The sequence below is a fragment of the Leucopleurus acutus genome (genome assembly GCF_964270905.1).
Source record: "Leucopleurus acutus genome assembly, chromosome: 10".
NCBI lineage: Eukaryota > Metazoa > Chordata > Mammalia > Artiodactyla > Delphinidae > Leucopleurus > Leucopleurus acutus.
Window position 1 is genome coordinate 31664590 of NC_139153.1, and position 23111 is coordinate 31687700.

Consider the following 23111-nt stretch of genomic DNA (forward strand, 5'->3'; position numbering starts at 1 on the left):
ATTAGCAATCTCAGGCTCAGGGAGCATTCACCAAACAGCAAGGGGGTGAATGAATAAATAAGGGAATGAAATGCATGGATGACTTCCTGGAAGACCCCACATTGGAAGCCGTCAATAAGCTTTACCTGGTGTATTGGAACACTGGAAAACACCTGTCTTTTACATTTAATTTCTTTTTCCTCTCCAAAACCTTGAAAATGGGTAATTCATCTTTTCTTCTAATTCATAGTTGTGGCCCCAGAGGCCTCCTAGGGTCTGGAGTTTCTAAATCCAGAGAGGTTTTTTTTCCCCCCAGAGTTTTTTATTTAGATACACTGAGCTCCAGGTGGGAGTCACCTTCCCTGTGACTCTTCTCCACCTGGTGACTGACAGGAGAGAAGCCTTAATTAGCTTCTGTGTCACGGTGAAGCTCAGAAGGCAGGAGGAGAGGAGGGGACTCACCTGTGGTCCCACCTCAAGTCAGCAATGCCCCATTCACTCTCTCTGAGGAATCAGCGGTGGGTGGGAGGCCAGGGAGCAGTCCCAGGGGCAAACCACATTCCTAATGGCACCTTCAGTCATTTTAAGTATAAACTCCTTATTACCTGACAGGTCTCACCCCAGCATTAGGAAAGAGTTTAGAAACCTCTCCTCTGCCAGCTGGTGCAGCAAAGGGCCCCAGACTTCACCCTGCCACACAGTCTATGGACATCTCCTAGACTCAGCAGCATACCAGTCAGAACTGAGTGGTGCCAATGGTCACCACTGTTTAATGCACTTATTACTGATCGGGCACTGGACATCACCTCACTTAGTCCTCACAATAACCCTGTGAGATGTGCTAACCCACTTTACAGATGGGAGCACTGAGGGGTTAACTGACTCACTCAAGATCCCATAGCCAGTGGTGGGGCCAGCACTGAAAGAAGTTCATTCATTCATTCATTCATTCATTGAATATTACCAAGGACCTACTACATTCCAGGTACACTCTGGTGAACACATCTTGCCTCAAAGGACTTAGAGTCTTTTAATAATAAGAAAATATTAGTAACTATTGAATCAAGGATTATACACAAGCTCTGATGGAATTATGAGTAACAATAAGTACAAAGGCCAAGTACAAACGCAACATGGCTGAGACTTAAATGCTATAGTATATGGAGGGCTTCCCTGGTGGCACAGTGGTTAAGAATCCGCCTACCAATGCGGGAGACACGGGTTTGAGCCCTGGTCCAGGAAGATCCCACATGCCGTGGAGCAAGTAAGCCCGTGTGCCACAACTACTGAGCCTGCGCTCTAGAGCCCGCGAGCCACAACTACTGAGCCCGCGTGCCACAACTACTGAAGCCTGTGCGCCTAGAGCCCGTGCTCTGCAACAAGAGAAGCCACCGCAGTGAGAAGCCTGTGCACCACAACAAAGAGTAGCCCTCGCTCACCGCAACTTGAGAAAAGCCCACGTGCAACAACGAAGACCCAATGCAGCCAAAATAAATAAATAAATAAAAATTTTAAAAAGTCAATAGTATACGGAAATATACATAGGAGAAAAATGAAAAATACATGATACCGCATGTCCACAGATGCCAGATGGGCAGCATCCCTGGGCCTATGAGCCATCCGCACAATCCATTCTCCAAAAATTTACTGCATGGCAATTCTGAGCCAACCACTGAGGCCCCTGCCCAATAGGCTATTCAGGTGTCACCACCTTGAAGCAGTCTTCCCTGATTACCTATGCAAAATTAACTGTTCTGGGGCTTCCCTGGTGGTGCAGTGGTTAAGAATCCGCCTGCCAACGCAGGGGACAAGGGTTCGAGCCCTGGTCCAGGAAGATCCCACATGCCACGGAGCAACTAAGCCCGTGCACCACAACTACTGAGCCTGCGCTCTAAAGCCCACGAGCCTCAACTACTGAGCCTGCGTGCCACAACTACGGAAGCCTGCACACCTAGAGCCCGAGCTCCACAACAAGAGAAGCCACCGCGATGAGAAGCCCACGCACCACAAGGAAGAGTAGCCCCTGCTCGCTGCGACTAGAGAAAGCCCGTGCGCAGCAATGCAGCCAAAACTAAATAAATAAGATAAATTTATTTTAAAAACCACACTATTAAAAAAAAATCAACTGTTCCATCATCCATACCCTTGTAGCACGTTGTACATGAAGCTATGTTTACTCATTTCAGTGACTCTTGACTCCACTGAGTTGTGAACTCCTTTTCCACCTCCATCTCCCCAGGGGCCAACATGATGAGTGGCACAGAGCACTCAAATATTAGCTACCATGTGTTGAGCTCTTCCTGTGTGTCTCACTTTGTGCTCAGTGCTTTACATATATTATCTCAATGAATCATCCCAACAACTCTATGAAGTGGGTACTATTATTAGCCCCATTTTACAGATGAGGAAACTGAGGCTCAAAGAGGTTAAGCTACCCAAGATCACACAGCTGATACTGCCAGAATCCAAACCAAGCTGTGTATGACACAAAATCTCTTCTAACTACTGAGATGCCTACTGCCAAAACTAGTAATGGAATTAATTATGAAAGATATGGCAAAGCTCACCTTGCAGCTTATATCTACAAATCTATGAAATACTAACATTTTTAGGCAAAAAAGCATCTTCTTTACAAAAAACTCAAAATACTGCTTATACATTTATTTGTGAATTAAATAATTGTCAAGCCTCTGTTTATGCGTAGGATCAAGTTGTGGGAGATACATTTTGACTCTAGTCTAAATTACAGGTTGAATTATTACACACCCCCAAAACAGAACATCAAAGCAAGAGTTAAGAAGTAAAAATATATCATGAGACAACAAGTCAACATATGTCAAAATGTAGCATATGATCATGGAAAGAAGGACTCAATAATCAGGAGGCTCTAAAACGACAGTTCTTACACTATTGATTCATTTGTTGAAAATGCCGGTTGAGCACAGTCCTAGGTCAGAGAAGATCCTGGATGGGAAGGAAAGGGAAGCCTCTGAGAGAGCAATGTGACTGCTGCAGGGGAGCAAAATGTGCCACCTCAAAATACGTCTCTTTGGCATGAGGATTAATTTAGGCTCCTTACTTTTAAGAAACAGAAGACTCAGGAAATCTTTCTTTTTACCTCCCCCTTAGCTGCCTAAACAATTTAGATAAAGGGGCTGTTCCCAGGATAGAGTTATCGTCAGACATATCTGCAAAGAATATGGAGTAGGCATGGTGGGGGAAACCCCAGCAGGGCCTAGAGAGCAGAGTTCACTCTGTGTCCACTGTCTCTGCCTGGCCCAGCAAACACTTATTTACCAAACATTTGCTCTTCCATCTTCATGTGACTTGCCTTCTCCCCTGTAAAGTCCCAAACCACTACCTTCAAACATCCTTTTTTGTCTTTAGCCAAAGATGATATTTAAGGTGAGGGTTTGGGCCATGTTGGCAAGTTACTCAGTTCTCCTGAGTCTCTCCCTTATATACACATTATTAAACTTTTGTTTGATTTTCATCTGTTAATGTGTCTCATGTCAGTTTAATTCTTAGACCAGCCAAAAGAATTTACAAGGGTAGAGGAAATTTTCTTCCTCCCCAACACTGTACAAGTATTTTCCAATCACCTGTGTATAAGTTAGAAGATAATGGAAATTTTCCAAAAGATTAACCTGAACTTTTAACAAGCAGCAAGAGAGACTAATACTCAGAATGGTTGAGACTGGAATGCCAAAGACAGAAAAAGTTTAATTTAAATTCAGATTTGGATCAAGAAGATGAATTTAAAAAAGGAACTGAGCATATGTAATGCTAACAGATGGCAAAGGGAAAGCAAAACCACCAGGTTCCTGTTTACTTCATCTTCATCACACAGAAAGAGCTTCCATTTGGTCAGGTTAGAACATCACGAAGAGGGAAAACAAGTCCAGGATAGGAAGAAAAGACATGGAAAGAACACCCAACAACCTAAAAAATTAGTCCCAGTTACCAGATCAAAAGAAATGATTGCCCAGGGAACCAAAAGGATATTTGGGTATGACCTCAGAGACGTATTCAGTGATCTTCGAGAAGTCATGCCACAAGACTCTAATTAGAGTTAGGGTCCCACTTCAAATAGGGAGAAAGATTGATACAGGAATCTAGAGACCAAGAGGGATGGTGTTGATTTCTAGCAAAGTTCTGAGCATGATTATTAAACCGAAACAAAATAGGTAACTACCAAGGGTTCAGCATGCATAATCACTCCAAAGGAAGGGTTTTTCAACAGTTACTATCATAAGTAGATCTGAAGACTGCTGTAGGAACTGTATACAGACTGTAGTAGGCTTTGGACAAAACATTTTATTGCCTGTTTATGGGCAGACGAAGCAATCTAGACTGTAAAACATCACAGCTCAGTGGATTCGTAGAAGGTTAAACAACAGTGGCCCAACTTTCTTTAATCTGACAATATCAGACTGGAAGCCATTTTCTAATGGAAATTCTCCAATTCTATGTCCATGACATTAAAAAAAAAAGAGAATTTAGATAAACAGAAATCTGAACTTGTCATCAAATTTTAAATCAAACAAAGCTGGGAAGAAAATCAGGGTTCAAAATTGTTTCAATAATTTGGAATATGCCAAAAACATGGTGAAATTTAACAGTCTCATCTTTAGGCTTTTAAAATTCAAATGGTATCTCAGCATACCATGGACCAGATATTCTGAAACACCCTTCTTCTCAAAACACCTCTGTCTTGGATAAAATAGACTTTGTCGTGGGTTGCTTGGCTGAAATAAAATAAGAGTGTTAAAGTGTTAAAATAAGAGTAGGGGGCAGTGAGCAGTAAATAAATGTGAAATGCATGGTTGTCCCAAGACCAGATATGTATAGCAGACCCATAAGCAATATTGGGAGACTAAGCCTTTGGCTCTAAGTTGAAGAAGCTGCACGTGAGAGTCCCATAGTTATCAGGACCCTCAAATGGCTAGAGCAGCCTCAGGTGGGTAGCGTTCCTACACGCCAAGCACAAATAAGGATGCTCTCCATAAGAGAGCATCCAGTATTCTCATAGATCATGATTAACCAAATATGGTGATTTGGAAGACATATCTGAGGAAATTACTCAGACATATTAGCACAGAGTGATGTGATATGAAAAACAGGAAAAAAGATATGGTATATGCAGGATAGACTGAGAAGATCTAAAAATCCATTTAAACAACATCAAAGAAGAAGGAAGGAGAGGCCAAATTTGAAGGAGTAATGGCTGAGAATTTCCAGAGCAGAAAAGAGACATGACTCCATAGATGTAGGAAACATAACATATAAAGCAGGATAAATAATAGGAAATCCACACCAAGAAACATTGTAGTGAAACTGCAGAACACTAAAAACAAAAGATCTCAAAAGCAGCTAGTTATTAAAAAAACATTACTCACAAAAGAAGGAATCACACCGTTAGCAGATTTCTCAATGGCAACATTGGAAGCTAAAGGATAGTAGAATAATATCTTCAAAGACCTGGGAATTGGATACTCACCATCTTAAGAGGGACTTCCCTGGTGGTCCAGTGGTTAAGACTCCACATTTCCACTCAGGGGGTGCGGTTCAATCCCTGGTCAGGGACGATCCCACAGGCTGCGGGGTGCAGAAAAAATGAGTCTGAGAGAAGTTTTTCATTTTGCAAACCTGGAACTCTATACCCCTAAACAATAATTCCTTATTTCCCCCTTACCTCCACCACTGGTAGCCAACATTTTACTTTCTGTCTCTACCTTTAGATACCTCCAATAAGTAAAACATATAATGTTTGTCAAAAAAAAGCAGATTCCTGGTTTTAAAAATAATTTAGATATGATCATGGTATTGTGTTTTGATATGTTTGCTATGTTATTATTGTTCTTTTCATTTATGTCTATCTTTGAGAGGTAAATACTGAAGCAATTAAGGATGAAAACGAAAAATTAGTCTGAGAATATACTCCAGGATGAGTGTGGGCTTGTACAGATGATTCTACTGGTTCGAGAACAGTCTCAGTCCCTACGTACCTCTCACAGTGCAGGCATCTTGCCAGACTTTGAGATCTTGCTGTGTAAAGATTCATGTTGTCTTTGTAAGAACAGATCCTAAATACAAGCCAAATATTAAAAAGAAAAAAAAAAAAGAATGAGGGTGAAATACGGATTAAAACAAAGTGATTTTACAACTGGAAGACTTGACTAACTGACCTTCTAAGATATACTTCAGAAAGAAGAAGCATGACTCAAGAACTGAAATGAAAACCGGAATAGTGAGTGAAGAAATTGGTAAATATGGTGAATCTAAACAAAACTGTCAGTAGAAAACAATCATGGTGACAATAATAATATAAAATTTATAGGTTTAATACAAGGTCAGAACTAAAATGCTGGGAACAATAAATTAGAAAAGAGGTGACTGGAGTTTAAGTGTCTTAATGCCTTTGCATTTGTGTGAGAAGTGAATTAGTATAATAACTTTGGCCTTTGTTAAATATGTGTGGTAAAAAGTCCATGGTATTCACTAAAATAATACAAATAAGACACATATATATGTACGTACAAACATACATGCATATATATCTTTTGAACCAATAGAAGGAGGGAAATGACATAAGCCAATAAAAAAACAAACACCAATCAACCCAAAAGAAGTATATTAAAAAGTGACACTTTCCCCCCCAAAAAAGATAGTAAAAATAAGTCCAGATATACTATCACAATAAATGTAAATTAGCTAAACGCCTCAGTTAAAAATCAGAAGTTGTCAAATTGACTGTTAAAAAATCTGAGGCACTGTTTCAAGAAGTACTCCCAAAACACAGGAATCCGGAAAGGTTGAAAGTAAAAGTATGGAAAATTATACACCTGACAAATACTATCCGAAAGAAAGCTAGTGTAGCTAAATTCATATTAGATAACATAGACTAACAAAAAATATTATTAAGGATGGAGAGGATCACTGCATAATGATAAAGAGTTCAGTTCATCAGCAAAATGTCAGTTCTAAACTATAGAAAACGTATCTTATAATTACTAAAGATATTGATGAAATCTTTAATCAAAGGAAAACTTTAAGTCCAGAAACATTAAGAAAGTTTAGAAGCACATCTAAACTTTCAAGGAATAGAAAATTCTACTCTCTCATAGGTTCCTCTGGAAAATAGAAAGAAAGGACATATTCCCAACTCATTCTACAATGCCAATGTAAATTCTGTACCAAAATCATCAGACCAGTATTACTCATAAATAAATCAAAAACAAAGAAGTAAAAATCCTAAGTAAAATATTAGTAAATTGAGTCCAGCAATAAATAAAAAGATTGATACTTCGTAACCAAGATAAGAAAAATATTCTTGTAGTTAACCTCATCAATATATTAAAGAAAAACTATAATATCATCTAAATAGTTGCAAAATTTTAAGATAAAATTCAACGGTCCCTTACGGTAATAACTCTTAGGAAACTAAGAGAACTTCCTTAACCAGTTAAAAGGCATTTACCAAAGACCCACAGTTTGAGCAAGTATGATCCTCAATAATGAAAAGTTAGGAATACTCCCTTCAAAATCAGAAGCAATTCTGACCAAAATCTCAACAGGGCTTTTCAAGGAAGATGAACTGATTCTAAGATTCCTTGGAAGAGCAAAGGGTCAAGAAAAGCCAAAATACTTCCAATGAAGAAGGAAAGGTAGCATCAAGCTTATTAAAAATGTATAGTTATTAAGACAGTTATCTATTCATGTAGGGGTAGATAAAAACACTAATGAAACAGAAGTCACAGAAACAGACCCATGCACATAGGGAAACTTGGTTTATGACAAAGCTGACATTTCAGATCAGCAGGGAAAGGAGGACAATTCAGTAAAAAGTGCTAGAACGATTAATTATTTGTATAGAAGAATACGGAATTTAACGATTCTCACTCCCCTCCCCCATTAATTCAAGATAGATGAAAGATTTTAACATAAAAGGCAAAACTAAATTTTTAGAAGACAGTATAAGAGAATATTTTTAGGATCTTTCCAACACTTGGCACAACAAGGCTTTTTCTTTTATCTAGTGGGTAAAATGGTATCTCATTGCGATCTTAATCTTCATGGCCATGATTAATGGGCTTGAGCAATTTTTCATGTATTTATTTGCCATTCCTGTTTCTGTATCTGTGAAACACCTGTTCATATCATTTCCTCATTTTTCTGTCCATGCCTTAATGGTTTGTAGTTAACATGTGTTGCAAATATCTTCTCCCAGTTTGTGACTTATCTTTTCCCTTTCTTTAGTACTTTGGGATAAACAAACGTTAATTTTAATTTAGTTAAATTATCCTTTGTATTTGGTGCTTTTTATATCTTGTTTAAGAAATCCTTTCCTACCTCTCCTGAGCTACATGGCTAGATTAGGGGAGATATAGCATCCCAGGGAAACTAGGGATGTAGGTACTAAATTGTGACCAGCGGATGCTGAGCTGGCAAGAACACACAGATGGTGGTGCAGATGTGGAAACACAAGCTCCAGGTGTTTGAGTCACTTGAACGTACCTCAGGTGATCTCTGGCTTCATGAAGCCCAGCTCTACCACTTATTGGCTATCTCTGTAAACCTGAGTTTCTTCACGTAGAGACAGGGGATGACGATGAAGAATTGATAATGGTACCAACCTCATGTGTCTACAGAGATGATCAAGCCAAACCAAGCATTCACGGGGCACATCCAGTCCTTAGAGGGGCCGGAAAACTGTCTTTGAATAGTCAAAGGTTAGTTATGGAAAAGAGAGTATGAAGACCCCAAATGCAGGCCAGGAATCAATGGGTGAAGGTTGCCAGCAGGTGTGTGCACGTGCATGTGTGAATGTAGGGCAAGAGTTCTTCTTGCTAAGAGAACACACCTCTCCAAGGCTTCTTGTTGGGTGCCTCATAGGCTTCACTTTAGCATCCATTTCACCCCGGTCATTGTACCAAGACCTCTCCCTCTTAGCTGTCTCTGCTGGGGCCTTTAGGCCACTTAAACATGAACATTGTAATGAAACTTTCAAAGATGTGCATCACATTATGCCACCTAAATCAGGATGCTTCCTGATCTAATTTATCAACAGGCTAGTGCATCCTCATGTCTTCCCACGTTGTCTCTTCTCTGAGCTGCTGAGGTCACGCAGGGAGCCAGGTCACACATCTATATGGGTGGATCACAGTCTGGTCACCCTTCAAGCAGTAGTTCTGGTGCCTGGGTTGGGGGTCTGGGGACTGGTAGTAGGGGGTACCCAACAGGGCCAGGAGCAGGAGGAATGAAGCAGCACGAGTGGCAGGAACAGGCCAAAGAGTCAGAAACGGGACGGACCCCGGGGGTGGGGCAGGCAAAGCCAGGAGGAGAAGGCAGTTGTAGGGGATGGCTTGTCATCCACTCCTTAGTGTTAGTTCTCAAATGGATTGTTTTCATTTAAATCCATAGGGTGGGCAGACGGCAATTAGTGGCTAGTGGACATGTCTTCACTGCCTACACTCTGTCCTGGACATTGTGCTTTTCATGCATTAGCCCATTTGCTTTCATCTTCACAGCAGCCATGAGTGTGGGTGTTATTACTTCCACCATGTAACAGATGAGGAAACAGGCTTAGATGTTAGGTAACTTGCCCGAGATCACATAGCCAGCAATTGGTGGGGTAGACACTTGTCTCCTGAATCCATGCTCCTAACTGCTGTATCACATGGTGCTCAATGACTACCTCCTCGTACCTTGTTCAAGACTTACATTTTGCAGGCTGCCATGGAGATTCCCCAAAGTTCGGAACAACAGAATGGGCATTGGGGTCTTTTCCTTACGAAACACACCTCATTTCTCTTCTTATAAGCGGTCTGAGGTGACCTCTGAAAATGGTTGGCTATTTACTTGACCCAGAAAACCCCATAAAATCATGCAAATCAAGAGGTTCAAACCTTTGTGTTCACTTTCAGAACATTCGTGAAACTGCTCAGGCCAATAAGGGTGTGCATATCCCCAAATCCACCAAGTATCTGAAGGATGTTCACTTTACAGAGCCTTAAGGGCCATTCTGTTGGTACAATGGTAGCGTTGGTAGGTGTGCCCGGGCGAAACAGAGGGGCTGGATGCAGGGTCAACGGCTCAAAAACAGTGGTGAATTTTTACTGCACGTGATTAAAAATGCAGAGTGTAACACTGAACTCAAGGGTTTAGATGTAGATTCTCTGGTCATTGAGAACATCAGGTGAACAAAGCCCCCAAGATACAGTACGGGACTTAGCAAACTCGTGGGCGGATTAACCCGTGCGTGAGCTCTCCCCAGCACACTGAGATGACCCTCACTGAAAAAGAACAGATTGGTCCTAAACCAGAGGAGGAGGTTGCCCAGAAGGAAAAGACATCCCAGAAGAAACCGAAGAAACAAAAACTCAGGGCCTAGGAATTAATTCAGCATGAAATAAATGCAAATTAAAGTTAAAAAAAAATGCACCTCATCTTAGTGATGGCAGCTCCCCATCATTGTGGCTACATGTGATCACAGCCTGGTTGCATGTGATTGGGTCTCCATGGAAACACAACTTCCACTGACTTCTGCTTCCAGAGAAGTCTGCTCCCAATCTGAGAATTAATTTCAAATATGGTTTCTTTTTTTTTTTTTAAAAATTTAATGCCCTTAGGTTTCCCTGGTGGCGCAGTGGTTAAGAATCCGCATGCTAATGCAGGGGACACAGGTTCGAGCCCTGGTCCGGGAAGATCCCACATGCCGCAGAGCAACTAAGCCCGTGCACCACAACTACTGAGTCTGTGCTCTAGGGCCCGCGAGCCACAACTACTGAAGCCCACGTGCCACAACTACTGAAGCCCACGTGCCGCAGCTACTGAAGCCCACGTGCCTAGAGTCCGTGCTCCACAACAAGAGAAGCCACCGCAATGAGAAGCCCAGGCACTGCAACGAAGAGTAGCCTCCGCTCACTGCAACTAGAGAAAGCCTGCGTGCAGCAACAAAGACCCAATGCAGCCAAAACTAAATAAATTTTTGAAAAATTAAAAAAAAAAATGTAATGCCCTTGGTGGGGACCTGAGCTGGAGTGCACCGACCTCGTCTGCCGAAGGGTTGTCGGCCAAAGCACCCAGAGCGGGTGCCGCACGGTCAAGAGCCAGGACCGAGCGCCTCTGGCTACAGATCCGGGAGCTGTCGGGTCCTGCCACCCACCGCAGGGCGCACAAAACTGGCCGTGAGGATGGCCACCAGGGTCCGGACAGCTGCCGTCTGGGTATTTATGGAGCACCCACTATGTGCCGAGCCCCCTTCAAGGTCCAGGCATGCGGTGGTGAACGAGACTGACAGGATCCATGCTTTGGGGAGTCTGCACTCTGGTGGAGAAAGGCAGATGCCACGTAAATGATGGAGAAACTACTTACAAGTGAACAGGAGACATCGTTGTCACGTCGTACATAGGATTAACATTGGTTGATGTGAAAGACTGGGTGTTTGGGGAAGTTCCCACGGAGGAGGTGACGTTTGCAGGTCTGAGTTACCAGAGTAGGCCAGCCGTGGGAAGGGCAGGTGCATGAGCCTGTGGGGGGGGGGGGGGCGGGGGAGCCATTGCCAAGGCCACGAGGTGGGGGAGGGTCGGTGCCTTTGTAGCAGGGAAGGAAGGCCTGTGCGGCCCGGCTTGTTGGGGAGGGGAGGGGAGCAGACAGACATGCAGGGGCCAGAGGTCCATCAGGCTGGGAAGCTGTTGTGTTAGGAAAGGGGGTTGGGTTTTTCAGAGACCCTCTGGCTGCTCAGTAGAGAATGGGCGACTGCAGGGGTGCAGACGAGAGGCGGAGGAGGTTTTGTCTGGGGTAGTGGAAACGGAGAAACTAGACAGAATTGGGGGTGTTTGAAAGATGAGTCCTCTTCTCTGACAACCAGCTTATGCTTTTCACCTAGTCCACTGTCACTTTTTAGAGTGGTTTATTTTCTGTAAGTAGTCCTGTATTTCTTACCATTCCAACCCACCAAAGTGAATGCTCAGTGCTTACTGTGTGTGTGGAGTTCTGTGCTGCCTCTGGTATAGGTATTCATCAGTGCCTCTTCTTGGGACCAGGTTGCACTGCTGGTTGGTGCAGAGCCAGGATTTGAACCTGGGTGGGATGGCCCTACACCCATTTCCCTGGTCAGTGTACTCTAGTGCCTCAGGGTATAGCCTGAGAATTGCTCAAGAGACAGGGATTCTAGATTTCTGGGCCCTAATAGTAGTTAGTTATTATTTACTCACAAAGGGTCACTTGTCAGCTGCTCCTTGGACTCAGGAGCAGTTAAGTCCCTTGCCGTGCCCTGGGTGCAGTGGGTGTGTGTGGCCCAGTCCCTGGGGAATGATTGATAGGATGTGGAAGACCCCACTCAGGGATGCGCTGAAAGTGGAAAGGATATAACATGCAAGACATTTTAAAACTGTGCAACAGAGGGGTCCCTTTCCCATGGGTGGTGACATACTCAACCCATATTCTGGGTGTCCCCTCCTGGGTATCTAGGGTGATACCTCGTAATTAGAGGGCTGTAGATGAGTGTGAATTCAGAGCAGAGGGAGGAGGTGATGTTGCACTGAGGCCTGTGAGCTCCTAAGTCTCTGTTTCTTTCCTCGGAGGATGCTGGGCACTTACTGGCAGGTTTTATTTTTTCAGTTTGGCTACTTTCTGCTGTTGACACTTCCCTCCCTTAAATGTGTCATTACAAATCCAATTCAGGGAGTCTCCATTCCTACCTAGGGGCTTGGAAAGATTTTCCGTCTCCTCCTCTCGTGTAGGAGTTGAGTTATTTTAAACCAGGGAAACTTGTTTCCCTTTTTCTCCAACGTTGGGCAGGGCCTTTGCTCCCATGGACCACCGCCAAACACCGTCACCACGGTCACCACCACGACATGCTAATAGCATAGTTTGCGGTGCAGTGAGTTGGGGCTTCAAGACTGATGTGAGGGGTGCAGGGGGAGAGAAGGGAATTCTGCCTGGCGGGGCCTTTCTGAGGAAGGTTGGCCAGTGTTCCCGTGCATACCAGGCTGGATGTCTTCAGCTGCGCCCAGACTGACCCTCTTGGCGAATTAAAGGTTAAAATGATAATTTCCTGTTAAAATGTGGCAGTGTTCATGAATTACCCTTTCAAAACTAACAACCCTCACGCACCCTTGTTTATATATACCGGGTACCGGTTAGGCACCGAGGATACACGGGTCAAAGGCAGCCCTGGGAGTTGAAAGAGGGGACAGAGGGCAGGCCCGGCGGCCACGGGATTCGCCTGGGGCAGAGGGAAGCCCAAGAAGTGACCTTGGCAGCTCCTCTCAAAGGACCTGTGGGATTAGCCTTGCGAAGGCGAGGGAGAAGTAGGCTCCGGTCAGAGGGAGCCCCTGTGCGCTGCCAGCAGTGGGCGGGGGGCGTGGCCGGCCGCCAGCAGTGGGCGGGGGGCGTGGCCGGCCGCCAGCAGGGGGCGGGGGCATGGCCGGCCGCCATCAGGCCTCTGGAGCCAGCACAGTGCTCAGCCGGAGGCTTTGGGGAGGGGTCAGGTAATGTGGCGACCCGTCACCTCCCCGGCTGACTTGAGCAGGCTGCTCATCCCTTCCAGACAAGCTGAAAACTACATTTTCCTCGTGACTCGAGGCTTTGATGATTGTGGAGTCACCTTATTTCCAGGAATCCTTTTTTCGTCTTAAAGTCTGTTTTATATTCTTACAGCTGTAGGAGCCTCCTTTTGGTTAATCGCTCGTCATGTATTTTTCTCCAGCTTTTGACTTTTTTGTATCTTCATATTTTAGACGTGTCCTTTTTAAATAGCAGCATTTTTTTAAATCAGTCTGTCAATCTTTGTACTTAACTCAAATACTTTGTCCGTTATGATTAATGTAATTACTGTTATACTTGAGTTTAAATCTACCATCTTACTGTGTTTTCTCTGTACTGTGTTTGCTGTACCTGATCTGTTTTTTTGTTTGGTTGTTTTTTTCTCCTCTCTTGGCTTTTTTTTTTTTTTTGACTGATAATTTTTTATTCTTTTTCTTTCTGTAAAGATGTTTGGGAATTATACACATTATTTTTGCTTTAAAAAAAAATGAGTGCTCTTTATTCCCCAGTAGGAACTTGTGATTTGAGCAGTAACTTACGGGCATTCAGACATATATTGTCTTTTCTTGATCTTCACAGAACCTGCCAAGTCTTCATATATAGTATTGAGACTTTATCTGCATCGTTTTCACATGAGACCTCTGAGGCAGTGCAGAGTAATGGCTGGGAACACAGACTGCTCTCTGGAAAGCCTGACTGCCATTTACTAAATATGCATTTCTGACAAGTTACTTACTCTCTCTGGGTCCCAGTTTACACCTCTACAAAACAGGGGTAATAAAGTACTTAATTCATATATTTGTTCTCAGTGTTACTAAATTCTTAACAAAGTAAGTGTTGGCTACCATTATTCCTCTCCCACCTACCCCTTCCCCCCTGCCGCCCCTGTTCCCAACAGCAGGGTGACCAATCATCCTGATTTACTTGGGACTTTCCCTGTCTTTACACTGAACACCCACCCCCCCAAATCTTCGACAAACCAGGACCGTTGACCACCCTCCCTGACTCTGCAGTCAGAGAAGTCATGATAGGCCAGATAAAATGGCGGCCAGTGGGGCTCAAGAAGGTTTGAATCCCAGATTTCCATTGGTAATTCAAAATCATGACATTCTGTGGCCACAGGATGTAGAATGATAGCTCAGAGGCACAGAAAACTCACTGAAACCAAAGGTAAGTCCAATTAACTCTCTATTTTTGAGTCCCCAAGGGCAGAAGCTGTCTTATTCATCGTTGTACCCTCTGCACACTTAGGCTGATTTCTTAAGGTCATGTGTTATGAAGGACACTGGCCTGCATCTAAATCCAGTTTGGGGACGACTTTGGAGCAGGTTCTGTCTGTGGAGGGGAAATTCCATCCTGAAATGGGATTCCTGCCTTGAGACTCATTCATGAATCACAGTTTGGTTAAAGATTGACACCTTCTGCTCATAACTACCCTCCTCACCCTGTCTTTGGGACTGACGTGATTTTCAATGGTTTGTAAATAATTGCCCAATGCATGATGACCCAGAAGGGGTGGCGGCCCCTAGAGAACACCACACAACTTACTGAGGTCCCCTACTCACAGCGTGGGGTGTCTCCCAAGCTCTCATGTGCCTTCTGTGCGGGGTAAGAAGGAGGTTTCGGAACACAGGGAGAAAGCACCCCATCTGGGGGATGGGGACATGGATTGTTCTCGGTGTTCTGAGATGGAACACTGATGGGGCCTTGTCGCTGCTACATGCCAGAGAAGACAGGGTACAGAAGACTGAGCAGGGGCTTGAACTCTTGTATCGAACAGTCTTGGTTGTACCTCTTACTTGCTGGGAGACTTGTGGCAAGTGAATCACCTTCTCTGAGGCTCCATTTCCTCTTCCGTAAAATGAGGACAGTAGTAATACTTGATGGTAGGGAGGTTTTAAAAACCTAGTACATATGAACAGTATATATAATATGGGGCCTAATACAGCTTAGTAGCCTCAATACCCTAACAGGGTCTGTAGCTGCTATTATTGTTGTGATCCGACATAAGTATCGCATACAACATTGTTCCAAGGGGAGAATAGCCCCAAATCAACAAATGCAGAGAGGAGTGTCAAACAGCGAGCACTCAATAAATGTTAGCTGTTATTAAGGGCTTTTAAATCAATCTGCTTCCTGTGTCTCAGAATTACCTGGCTGCCCTGTGAACACTAGAAAAAGCTCACTTAAGAAATTCCATGGTGGGACTTCCCTGGTGGCACAGTGGTTAAGGATCCATCTGCCAATGCAGGGGACACGGGTTTGAGCCCTGGTCGGGGAAGATCCCACATGCTGCAGAGCAACTAAGCCCGTGCACTACAGCTAATAAGCCTGTACTCTAGAGCCCACAAGCCACAACTACTGAGCCCGTGTGCCACAACTACTGAAGCCCACGTGCCTAGAGCCTGTGCTCTGCCACAAGAGAAGCCACCACAATGAGAAGCCCACACACCCCAATGAAGAGCAGCCCCCGCTTGCTGCAAGTAGAGAAAGCCCACACGCAGCAACGAAGATCCAATGCAGCCAAAAATTAATTAATTTTTAAAAAAACAGAAAAAGAAATTCCATGTGACATATAAATTAGTATTCATGCCAAAAATGCATCATGTGAATGTAATCATGAGGAAACCTCAGACAAACTTAAATTGAGATAACTGGCCTGTACACTTCAAAAATGTCAAGGATATGAAAGACAAAGAGTAGAGGAGACTGGGCTTCCCTGGGCGCGGTGGTTAAGAATCCACCTGCCACTGCAGGGGACACGGGTTCCATGCCTGGTCCGGGAAGATCCCACGTGCCGCGAAGCAACTAAGCCCGTGCACCACAACTACTGAGACTGTGCTCTAGGGCCCGCGAGCCACAACTACTGAGCCCACGTGCCACAACTACTGAAGCCCGCACACCTAGAGCCCATGCTCCGCAACAAGAGAAGCCACTGCAATGAGAAGCCTGTGCACCGCAAGGAAGAGTAGCCCCCGCTCACCGCAACTAGAGAAAGCCCGCATGCAGCAATGAAGACCCAACGCAGCCATAAATAAATAATTAAATAATTAAATGAGTAGAGGAGACCAAGGAGACAAGACTGCTAAGAACAATGCATAATCTTGGATTGGCTTCTGAATCAGAAAGAAAATATTGCTATAAAGGACATTATTAGAATAACTGGTAAAATTTGAATAAGGTCTGTAGATTAGCTAATATATAATTGCTAAACTTTCTAGTTTTATAATTGCTATAATATTTTATCATTATAATTATCCTGTGCTTCATTGGTGAATCTGGATGAAGGATATGTGAGTTTGGGGGCTATTTTTGCAACTTTCATGCATGTTTGAAATTATTTCAAAATAAATAAAACGTAGCTAAGAGCTACCACACATTTAAAAGAAGAATAAGAGGGGACTTCCCTAGCGGTCCAGTGGTTAAGACTCCTCACTTCCACTGCAGGGGGTGCAGGTTCGATCCCTGGTGGGGGAACTAAGATCCCGCATGGGGCAGCCAAAAAAAAAAAAAAGAAAGAAACTGTGCAGTTACAGAAGCAGCCAGCTCCCTGCTCGGTAGTCAGCAGCTGCGAGCAGCCTCTTGGTCCTGTTTCTTCACCATCCCTTTACGTGGTGAGCCTGAAAGGCTTACTTTCTATTAATGGGCAGCTTTAGAATCTTCCCTAGAAGTGGAGACAGGTCACTGGGCATGTCTGCACAGGTGGTAACGAGAAAGGCAACCGATCCAGCGCAGGGCAGAGGCCAGTGGGAAGTGGTGGGCCGGGGGGCCAACGGCAGCATTTGACCTGCCTGTAACCTTTTAATCTAGATGCCTCATTAAGGGGTCAGGGCGAAAAGCATTGTGGTGCCCGAAGAGACTCTTCTACCATGGGGATGCTGCTTCAAGGGGCAAGAAAGGTGAACTTGGTGCCTCAGAAAAGGAGCAGTGTTCACTGCCAGTCAGAAGAAGGCGCTGTTTTCTCCAATGTCATCCTTCCCGCCAAGTGTGCCCACTGAGTGGTTGCACAGATCTGCAGATCCCAGGGGCAGAATTAGGGTAAGCTGAATGAGGCAGAGTCATGAAAGTGCACAGTTGAATCTTGTCTTTATTTAAGATTTTGATACTTTGTTCATTATGGATGTTTCTGCATTCATTTGAATAATTATTCAAACTAATTATTCAAAATATTTCATAAAGTATTATTTATCTTGATTACTGAGTTGTTTGGCACCCCTTTAAAGTTCACACCCAAGGCCAGTGTCTCATTTGCCTCACCCTAGTCCCACCCTGGCAGATCTAACCCATTAAATACGACACCACCAGCTCAGAGTTTGCAATTGGTCAGATGAGGTCTAGAGTTAATGGGTCATTTTGTACCCATGAAGATCTGGCAAAGGGAACTAATCCTGAGAACCCGAATTCCTGCCTTTGATATCACTTCACAGTCAGCAACTGGGGCCCGACTTCTTTATCTCTCTCAATTTTCTCATCTGTAAAATGGGGATGGCAATCCCGTCTTTGCACAGTTTATTCTGAAGACAGAATATCACCCTAACTGAACATCCCTAAGGGCCACTAAATACCCCTAACTCACTAAATCTTCACAGCTCTACCATGTAAGAGCTCTTATTATCCCCATTTTCAAAAGCGAGGAAATGGGCACGGAGAAGTTTAGACACTTGCCCAAGGTTGAAGAGCCGTAAATGGAAGTGCATATACTTTAACCTCCATACCAACATTCTCAACATGGGGTGATCTCCACCCTCACAGGGGCATTTGGCAATGTCTAGAGACATTTTTGGTGGTCATGAGTAGGGGATTGCTACGGGCCTCTAGTGGGTAGAGGCTAAGAATGCTGCTGAACATCCTACAATGCATGGGGCAGTCCCCACAACAAAGCATTATCTGGCCCCAAATGTCATCAGTGCCGAGAGTGAGAAGCCTGCTCCATGCTCCGCTCCCAAGGTCAGGGAGCTATGTGAGAACTTAGCACCTAGTGCTCCGAGAAAGGCAGATAGTGTGTAGTGGTTTCTGTTATTATTTCTTTTGTCTCAGTGGCCTGGGGTCTCCCTTGGTTATCCAGGGACTTGAGTTCCCCTGGCTCAGCAACCTCTCAGGTGGTTGAGAAGCTAGGCTCTGGAGTCAGTCAGAGCATCACATCATGCATTCAACAATGATTTATTGAGCACCTGCTATATGCCCAGTCCTGTCCTGGGCAGCACCGACACACATAGATGTCCCTGCTGGTGTGAGCTGTCAGAGGTCGGGGGTGGATGGACATTAGACAGCACACAAGCTCGTAGACAATAATACATTGTCACACACGCCATGAAGCAAAGACCTGGGTTCCATGAATAGAGAGTGAGAGGGAAGCCCCTGATGGGCTGAGGGGGGCCAGGGAGAGAGTTGTTTGGCACCCCCTTGAAGCTGAGACTTCATTGAAGTCTTTATTGAAGCTGAGACTTGGAGGTGGGAGGAAGGAAGAGCCCTGCAGGTGGAGGGAACAGCCATGCAAAGGCTCTGAGGCAGGAACTGAAAGCCAAGCAGTGCCAGGGGAGGCCAGCAGGGGAAGAAGAAGAGAATAGAGGATGTGACCTTGAAGGGGTGGGTAGGTAGAGGCCACAATAAGGAGTTTGGTCTTTATGCCAAATGAAGAGCCTTTGAAGGGCTCTAGTCAGAGCAGTGACTGCCTTCAGAGAGCAACCTGCTTGAGGTCCAGAGACAGCCCCTTGTGGAAGATGCTGCTTGAGGTCAAACCAGAGCCTGCTTCATCAGTTGGAAACCATCATACAAAGGTGAGATCTGTCACAATTACACAACCTTAAATAATGCGCCTCCCCTGGTCCCAACCCCAAGCTGGTTGTGAAACTTAATGACTAGGGCAATTTGCATTTATTACAAGATTATTGTTAGGGCTCACTCCTTATTACACAGAATGGCATCCGTCACTGGAAACACCTGTTCTGAGTTATGCAGTTCATCCTCTGCCAATAATAGAAACTTCCCTACAGGTCCCTTGTTTCTTTTTCTTTTTTTTTTCAGGGAACTTCCCCGACCAGGGATCCAACCTGTGCCCACTGCAGCAGAAGGGCGGAGTCTTAACCACTGGACAGCCAGGGATGCCCCAGGCCCCTTGTTTCTTTCTGTTGCTTTTGGGTAACTCAGCCTGTGATACTTTTGCTCCCGCCGGAATCCCCATCTTGCCTTCCTCAAATTCTGAGGTACCCTTTGTCCCCCAGTGACTCTTGCCCCACCAGTGCCCATGGTGAATGGCTGTGGCTGCCTATGGTGTCCGGGGCCCTGCATCTCAACTGCTGATCCTCATGTCTGCCCACTCGTATGACACGCATGGGACTCTTCAGTAGGGACTACTGACAAGGACTAGTGCTTAAGGCTTTAAGGGCATCAGACTGTCCCCGCTCAATCAGGATGGTGTTTCCCAAGGTGGACATAGCTCAAGATACTAAAAGGAATTATGTGAAGAAGAGTGTTCCATGGACAAGAAATTCAGGACATACTGTTCCAACATGGTTAAGCAGCTTTGTTTATGACAGGACTTTTCAGCAGTTAATATTAGCATTAATATGCTAACGTGCATTATAAATCTCCAATATATGTGTATCCTTTTTTTCAGGAGCATCTTCCAGACTACTGCTTGGAAGTTCATGCCACAGGAAATGTCACCCATAGCCACTAAATGGCAGAAGGAAGGACACCTCAGAGTGTTCAATGTGGGTCAGGTGAGTGCCTGCCTTTCCTTCCAGGCTCCAGGCTGCCGGAAGAGATGGCCTCAAACTCCCAATTCCCAACAAGGAGGCCTGACAGAAGGAGGAACAGAGGGTTTTTGCTGTCCCTGGGCCACCAGTGCAGCCTTGTCGGTCCAGCCACTCACATTATCAGTCACTCCTGGGGCTGGGTGAGAGCTGCCTGAGGCTAAGTTGGCACAGAAGGACGTGCTGGCATGGGCATTGTTTAATCAGCTTAAAAGAATAAAAAGCTTTTAGCACTTTATTTTTCTAATTACTGAACAAGTACATGTTTTTGTTAAAAAAAAAAAATTCAAACAACACCCAAGTGTATACAATACAAAGTGGAAGTTCTCTTTTATTTCCTCACTGCCTGGCTGCATTGGGTCTTTCATTGCTGCACGCAGGCTTTCTCTAGTTATAGTATGCGGGCTTCTCACTGCGGTGGCTTCTCTTGTGGAGCACGGGCTCTAGGCGTGAGGGCTTCAGTAGTTGCGGTGCGTGGGATCAGTAGCTGTGGCTCTCAGGCTCTAGAGCACAGGCGCAGTAGTTGCGGCATGTGGGCTTAGTTGCTCCGCGGCATGTGGGATCTTCCCGGACCAGGGCTCGAACCTGTGTCCCCGGCATTGGCAGGCGGATTCTTAACCACTGCGCCACCAGGGAAGTCCTGCAGATTTCTCATCGAGGTGTGGTGTGCCTGGTTTGGTGGGGGAGAAGGCTGACCCTGAGTCAGAGTGACTGGGATCGAATCCCAGCTCTGCAACATGCTAGCTGTGTATCCTTGGGCACAAGCCTCAGTTCACTCATCTGCAAAATGGAGGGACCAAAATAAGGACCTGGGGGAGTGTTAAGTGAGATGAAACAGAAAGCACAAAGCAAAGCCCCTGCACTTAGCTGGATTCAGTTAAATTTGACTCTTAGGATTTTACTTCCAGAATCCAGGCACTTTTTAAAAAAAAGTTCAAGTCCATGCAGTCAATGTGCTAATTACAGAACGGGGTCAATCTCTTCCGTCTGTTCATGTGATTTTTTTGAAGTCCTCAAGGGCAGTTTCTATATACAGAAACCACTAATCAGAGGTTCCTTTATTTTTCAAATTAATGTTCAAATTATCAAATTTAAAAGATGTCCCCGGGGCTTCCCTGGTGGCGCAGTGCTTAAGAATCTGCCTGACAATGCAGGGGACACAGGTTCCAGCCCTGGTCCGGGAAGATCCCACATGCTGTGGAGCAGCTGAGCCTGTGAGCCACAACTACTGAAGCCTGCGCACCTAGAGCCCACGCTCCACAACAAGAGAAGCCACTGCAGTGAGAAGCCCACGCACCGCAAGGAAGAGTAGCCCCTGCTCGCCACAAGTAGAGAAAACCTGCGCACAGCAACAAAGACCCAACACAGCCAAAAATAAATAAATAAATTTATTTTTTTAAAAAAGTATCAAACTTAAAAATTCAAAACATTAATTGACTCACTCATCCTATAGTTTAGGTTTTTTTTTTTTTTTTTTTTTTGCGGTACGCGGTCCTCTCACTGTTGTGGCCTCTCCCATTACGGAGCACAGGCTCCGGACGCGCAGGCTCAGCGGCCATGGCTCACGGGCCCAGCCGCTCCGCGGCATGTGGGATATTCCCAGACCGGGGTACGAACCCGTGTCCCCTGCATCAGCAGGCGGACTCTCAACCACTGCACCACCAGGGAAGCCCTAGTTTAGGTTATTTTTGATGCTGGGAATTAAAACCTTTCCCAGGACGCTGGCAGGGTGGTTATTGCCTTAGATAGTGTCATGCTTTTAAGTTCAGCTTATAAAAGTTTTTATTCCTGGGACTTCCCTGGTGGTCCAGGGTAAAGAATCTGCTTTACACTGCAGGGGAGGCGCATTTCAACTAGAGAGCCTGCATGTTGCAAACTACAGAGCCCACGTGCTCTGAAACCCGTGTGCCACAACTACGGAGCCCATGCGCCCTGGAGCCCATGTACTACAACTAGAGAAGAGAAAACCTGCAAGCCACAACTAGAGAGAAGCCCGTGTGCCTCAATGAAGAGCCTGCGTGCCGCAACTAAGACCTGACGCAGACAAAAATAAATAAAATAAATAAATAATAAATAAACCTAAGAAAAAAGTGTTTATTCCTTTTTTTTTTAAACATCTTTATTGGGGTATAATTGCTTTACAATGGTGTGTTAGTTTCTGCTTTATAATAAAGTGAATCAGTCATACATAAACATATGTTCCCATATGTCTTCCCTGTTGCGTCTCCCTCCCTCCCACCCTCCCTATCCCACGTTTATTCCTTTTTTAAGTCCAGTTGGTATTGCCAGATAAAATATAGGATGCCCAATTAAATTTGAATGATCTAAAATTCTAATTGATCTAGTGTTCTGTACTTTTATTTGCTAAATCTGGCAATTCTACATCCAACAAACTTAAATAATTACCCATAAAGGTTATGGATCCATTTACAAACATTTTAAACTTCTTTTATACACCTATTTCCTTGTAAAGTTCTTCAGTTTTCTGAACTAACAAAAAAGCCACCTTTTTTAATACTAAATAATTCTAAGTCTAAAAAAATTAAACTTATAAAACACTGTTAACCAAAAATTCTTATAAATGTTCCAGAACTGTACAGAAACTCAGTAAGGTTTCAACTTAAAGTTACAAATCTAAAAAGATTCCCTCAAGGGCTTCCCTGGTGGCACAGTGGTTAAGCGTCTGCCTGCCGATGCAAGGGACACGGGTTCGTGCCCTGGTCCGGGAAGATTCCTACATACCACGGAGTGGCTGGGCCCGTGAGCCATGGTCGCTGAGCCTGCGCATCCGGAGCCTGTGCTCCGCAACGGGAGAGGCCACAGCAG

At 44.7% G+C, this 23111-nt stretch overlaps 1 protein-coding gene across 1 annotated transcript in view; it reads right to left on the reverse strand.

The window, feature by feature from the left end:
• Positions 1-5520, reverse strand: part of ABHD6 (abhydrolase domain containing 6, acylglycerol lipase) — a 61148-nt gene extending 55628 nt beyond the window's left edge. Inside the window, exon 1 of the mRNA XM_082848692.1 lies at positions 5480-5520. The gene's annotated coding sequence lies outside the window, so the exon portion shown is untranslated. The remainder of the gene's footprint in view (positions 1-5479) is intronic.
• Positions 5521-23111: the final 17591 nt, after the last annotated feature.